Source organism: Aptenodytes forsteri, unplaced genomic scaffold (assembly GCF_000699145.1).
Source record: "Aptenodytes forsteri isolate BGI_AS27 unplaced genomic scaffold, ASM69914v1 Scaffold119, whole genome shotgun sequence".
Lineage (NCBI taxonomy): Eukaryota > Metazoa > Chordata > Aves > Sphenisciformes > Spheniscidae > Aptenodytes > Aptenodytes forsteri.
The window spans coordinates 2,471,351-2,477,211 of NW_008796165.1; positions in this window are offsets into that span (position 1 = coordinate 2,471,351).

Consider the following 5,861-nt stretch of genomic DNA (forward strand, 5'->3'; position numbering starts at 1 on the left):
CAGACTATTTAGCAGATGCTAAATGTGCTGAATTCAAATGAAACGTGTGCACAAGAGGGTCAGCGGAAGAAGGACCTTGCAGTATGGCCCTTGATCCCCAGTCAGAAGTATTTGGTGTGGTATTCAGTAAGGCCTGGAGTTCTTTTATAACAAAGCTTCAAGAATAAACCACCAAAACCACCACCCGTACGTCTGCTATCTCTCTGGGAAATCTAGTGAAGTGAAATTGATTTTCTTTTTTTATTAGCGAGGCTATTAAGCATGAGGCACCAAGAGATGAATGGAGAGCAATCCACATAAAGAGACAGAGCATCTGAAAATGCCTTTTATTTGTTGCACAGTTGCTTTTTGAGAAGAAATACCTGCATGGGTGGAAGATCAATCTCTGTCCAGACTCCACTGGCAACCCACACAGTGTGCATCCAGAAATCTGCAGGTGCAGTAAGTGGCCACTACAGAAATCTGATCCTAAATTTGTCAAAAGAACAAGGACACTTCTCCTAACTTCTGAGAGACATCCTAGCTCACTAGAGACTGTTCCAATAAAAGCCATACATTGCTGACAGCCCACTTTGACTGTTCAGTGTAAAGAAATTTGAAACTGGGGCTTGCAGATGAGGTTAAGAAACTCATTATCCACACCTCCCCCTTTCCATCCTTTTCTTTTAAACTCATGTCCTCATTGCTTTTTCTTTGATTTTCTCCTGCTTTGATCATCCAGAGCTGACCATACAGATTTGTTCCCTAAGTCATCTTTCAACAGAAGCCGAAGTGGTAGGAGAGCTGGAAACCGGACCTAAAAGGTGTTGGATAGCAGCACATTGCTGCTGTAAAACAACAGGCCTTTATTCTGATCTTGTTTCTTACTGATGCACTGGTTTCCTGGCTGATCTTTTAGACAGCGTGATAAAAATATTGTAGGCATAATATTTCATTTTCTGGTAGTAGAACAGTTTGGCACACAGTGACAAAGAGAACAAAGGAGGATACCCCCCCAACACATGCACAGTTTAAGACGCACTTATGGTCCTATGAGAACAGAATGAATTCCTACAAGCAGAATTAATAGGATACCTTATTCTTTAACATCTGAAGGAGGCAGAAGTAAAAGAAAAATGAAACTTAAAGTGCCTTTTATTTCAAACAAAAGGAGGCTATTTAAACAGGAGAGTCTCGTGGGAAAGATTTCGTATCACTACAAACAGTGCACTTGTTCAGAATATAACGGCAATGATAACATTACTAATGGAAGTAAGACGTCCTCTCAGTTTTCATGTGGATTGTAAATTAGAGAAACAACTACCAGAGCTAAGATATCCATGTCTGCATGTGCACGTGCATGCACACATACACCGCTCACCCTTTGCAATTACTGAATTGTAATGTCAGATCAAAGATAGTCAGAATACAGATGGATGATTTCTCATCTGCATCTAGCTGTGGACTTTCTGTTTGTCATTGGGCCTAGGCAATAGCATGAAGCAATATTATACTCATTAGTCCCTGGAGGTTTCTGCAGTTTATGATCAAACAGAGATGAGTTTTCCATCTTCCCACTGCTTGTATATCATTTAGCGTTACAAGATGTTCCATGAATAATGGAAATAATGAAACTATGTCCTCTAAGACACTCTCCCCAGGCCAGAGACAGCATACGCTGTAGTTATTAACAAATTATATATGCGTTGATTAGCTGGCAGCTGCCACCAAGCAGAGTGTGTATTACAGCTCAGCTTTGCCTGTCTTTCCTTCACCTCTTCTAAATGGTCACTCATGTTCACAAAACTTTTAGGAATGTAAGTAGCTCTGAGATGACCAGGAAATGCAGAAGTTATTTGGAGAAGAGGACTGGACAGACAGATGAATAGGCAGATAAGCACCATGGCTGTATAAGCGTCATTTCCAATAAAACTTAAATTGTGACTGTTCTAGTTATTTCCTTACTGGTTCTTACACATCACAATTTTAAAATAAATAATAAGTAAAGACAGACTGAACAACTTTTAAAGTATGGAATTTTCTCATTTATCTACAAACTTGAGGACAAGAAAGAACGTCAATGCTCTACCTGTTCTTCACAAGCATTTATGAGCATTTCTTGGCAGTCTTCATTTCTTAGGAACAGTAAGACAGGATCCAACTTACTGAGTATTGAATAATTTTTTTGTGGTACTTAAGCACACTGTAGCAGCAAAGGCCCTTAGAGACTTATTTAGTAAAGTAGGCTGGAATACTCTAATTCTGGATCTATGCTGGCTTTAGTAAATTCTATAACAAATCCAGGGCCATGCAGGAATTCACGGTTGTAACTATATTGAGCAGCATGGCCAGAAAAACAGTTTAAAGCAACTAAGATGGAATTTAATTCTTCCAAGCCAAAAAGGATTTTTCTTGAATTGTTGCCAAAAATGAGTGCATGTTACACAATTTTAATTCCATTTGTTGGAAGTATATAAGCATTAACTAGTGCACTGTTACATGAAAAGTAAGATCTACAGGAAGTAAACATCTTTAATATAAGAACTCACTGCTGAAAACATGCTAACATTGGATTTTTGGGTGGGTTTTTTTGTTTGGTTTTGGGGTCTTTTTTTTTTTTGTTAATAACTTGAACGTGACTTATCTGTCTACTATCCATCCTTTCTGCCCCTAGTAACTCAGGTATGCATTTGCAAATTTCAACAAAATCAGAAAGAGTGCTAGGCTGGTTTCTTATCTCAGAGGTAACTAAATTCCCAAGACAAAAAACAGCAGCTGGTCAGATCAGCACCCATACTTGAGGTCAGATGGGCACAACTCAGCTATTCGACGTTTTGCTTGACGTTTTGCTGGCTGACCAGCATATGCACATAGCTCCAGACTTGACAGATCGTTTGCCATCTTGCATGCCAAGAGTACAGCAATAGAGAGCAGATGATCAGGAGTGTACAAAGAGGATAAAGGGTAAATTAGATCACCGCTCATGGAGAAAAACTTGCTTACCCAAATATCACCAATCTTGTAAAGAAATTTTAAAACTCAGTATCTCATCAGACATGACTAGCTGAAGTCAGAAGAGCCCTATGTGCCATTATATCTGCATACCTCAAATTTACTTCAGAAGATGCTTTAATGCCATAAAGCTGGAAAATGCAAATATTTGTTAAATCACGTAAGACAAATAGTTCCACAATCACACTGCGCTGACAGAGCCTGATTTTCTCTTCATACACACCAGCTAATGTGATGTATTACAATTCATATCAAATGAACTATTCCTGATTTTCATCAGAGTGAAAAGAATTCAGTTCAAGATTAAGCAACAATTAAGTTTTTAAAATCCCATGAACTAAATGAGAGGCTGAAAGATGCATATACTAGAGCTTTCGTAAGTCACTGATCTTTATTGGACTGTGTTACCTTTTATATCAATGGTAAAAGTTACAAACTGATAAATAGACAAAAATACCTTGTTAGACAATCATGCTATTCTGGCATCTCGCTAGAGATGAAGGGCAAAATACATTGGCTGCATGGGAGGCTTATACAAAAAGCCAGGGATGGGGTGCAGGTGAACAAGAGAAAAAAAAAAAATAGTCCTGAAATTTGGGCATATCCAATGCACCTGGATAGAACTACACAGCTTCTATTCCCAGGGATGCGCTTAAACACATCCTCAAGGCAGCGATGTGATTACAAGGAATTGGTGCATTGAAATGTTCTGAGAATGGAAGCTGATCCAGTTCAAACAAGTAAGAAATGAGGATGCTACAATGTTGAATATTTAATTAACGAAAGAAAAACAGAGAAGATTCACTAGAGACAACTGTTCTGCATTCCCAGGCTTTGGCTAGCTGGCTTAAGAAACATTTCCATTGTAAAACTCAATTTAAAGAAAGGAAAAGAGATAGAGGCGTGCAAGAGTCTGATATTGTTCAATTAACATTTTGGTTTAAGATTTTAACAATAGCATCTTGAAAAAGCCCATTTAATGCGTAGGAAAATGTCTGCTCCCGATTGGTTTGGCATGTTCCAGAATTGCTGTCTGATTATACCTCAGCCCAGAAGATTGAGAAAGCTGTCTTAAAGGATTACAACCTACACACTTACATTTCTGATTTGTACAGCTGCTGGAGGGCATCACTGAGTGAAAGCATTTTGTGAGGGTATCGTACAGAATGTGCATCTCAAGTGTTTTACACACATGAATTCAGCAAGCCTGCTTTCCTGGACAGCAGTAAATCAAGGACCCAAACATCCTAGGAAGGAAAAGGGGAGAGTAATACATTGTATAATTTTTCTCTATTTTGTCCTGTGAACACACTCTTCTGATAGTGCAGAGGTGTGTTTGATAAAGCAATTTGATAAAGCAATTTGATTGATAACAACCGTGCCATTCCTCTGAAGAGTCCACATGCGTATCACAGATGGTGAGATAACTTGCTGTAATTTTCTCACCAAAGAACACTGAATCAGGCTTTCAGCCTACATAGCAGACAATAATTTCCAATAAAATTCACTAAAGGAGAATTTTTTTTTTGTTTTGGAGGTAGGGAAAGAATTTGCACTTGCACTTCTCAGATTTCGATTATTCCAGCATCCATGTCTCTGCTGCGATACTGGAATGTGTTCTACACTCAGCATGTGCCCTGGTGATTCTGAGTGCACATGTAGGCTAATGTCAGATTTTGACAGTGATAAACAAGTGAAAATATGGGAAAGCAAAAGCAGAAAAAGCAGGCACAAATAATACTGAACTACAAGTTACTTAACTGAGATGCCTGGAAGACTATAGAACGAAGGGTCTAGTCTAGTAATCGCTTTGTAATATCTTTACATTATACTGTACTATCTGGGTAATGCAGTGTCGTCGTGCCCTGCTACGCAGAGCCTAACTAGAATAACTGGACTCAATTACATTTAGAGTGGATTTGTGGGGTGAGGCATCTAAATCTACAAATAAACCAACCATATTTCACTACATGGAAGGATTAGATAAATTGAAAAAAATCAAGTATAGCATTTCTATGATCCAAGCTACTCAACTGCAGCTATCCCTTAATGCTTTAAAGAGTTTTTGCCAAATACAATGGACAAGCACAGAGAAGACTGTCAATTTGCAGGTGCACTGTGGATGTACAGGAGTGTCCCGTAACATCTAACTAGAAACACTGACAATTACGGGCCTTCAAAATATGTACCACGCTGGACCTCAGCCAGCCTTCTACAAACTGAAAAAATAAGCCTTCTGGTTTAAGAAGATTTAATTTCTAGTTCTCTAATAAGCAGCCCTTCCTCTTTCATCAATAATATCCAACATAAGGCAAAGTTATATCAAGCCAACCTTCTATTTTCAGTGACTCTTCACATTTTCTAAACCATCAACAGGCGAAATCACTGCCTAGCCACTGACTCAAGAAACAGCACACCTGGATTCTAACGTGTCACTGGACTTGGGTACTTACTGTGGTGAGGGAACACTATACCAACATGCATAGCTAGTCTGGGTTTGTTCCTTGAGAGGTAAGAAAGAAACGTAACTCAGTCCCTATAACTCAAATGCTGTAGTAACCCTGCTCCCACGAATCTTATAGTTTCCCTGGATAGCACAAAACTTGGGAGTGCTGGAGTTTGCCTGCCAGTGTATTTCTCACAGGTGTATCGCTCCGCTGCGATACACATGCTCCCACATGCTCCCTCTTCACCCAGAACCCTAAAAGCACTTCCACTGGCAGCATTCAGGGAGATAGATTGGTGGAGCCGCACCCTACCGTCCCTGAGGCAGAGGCAGCAGATGGAGGCTCCGTGAGAAGCAGAGGATCCCCTGCCTTCTTGCCACCAGGTAGAAAGAGGGGACCTAAGCGACGGGGGGGAATGGAAAC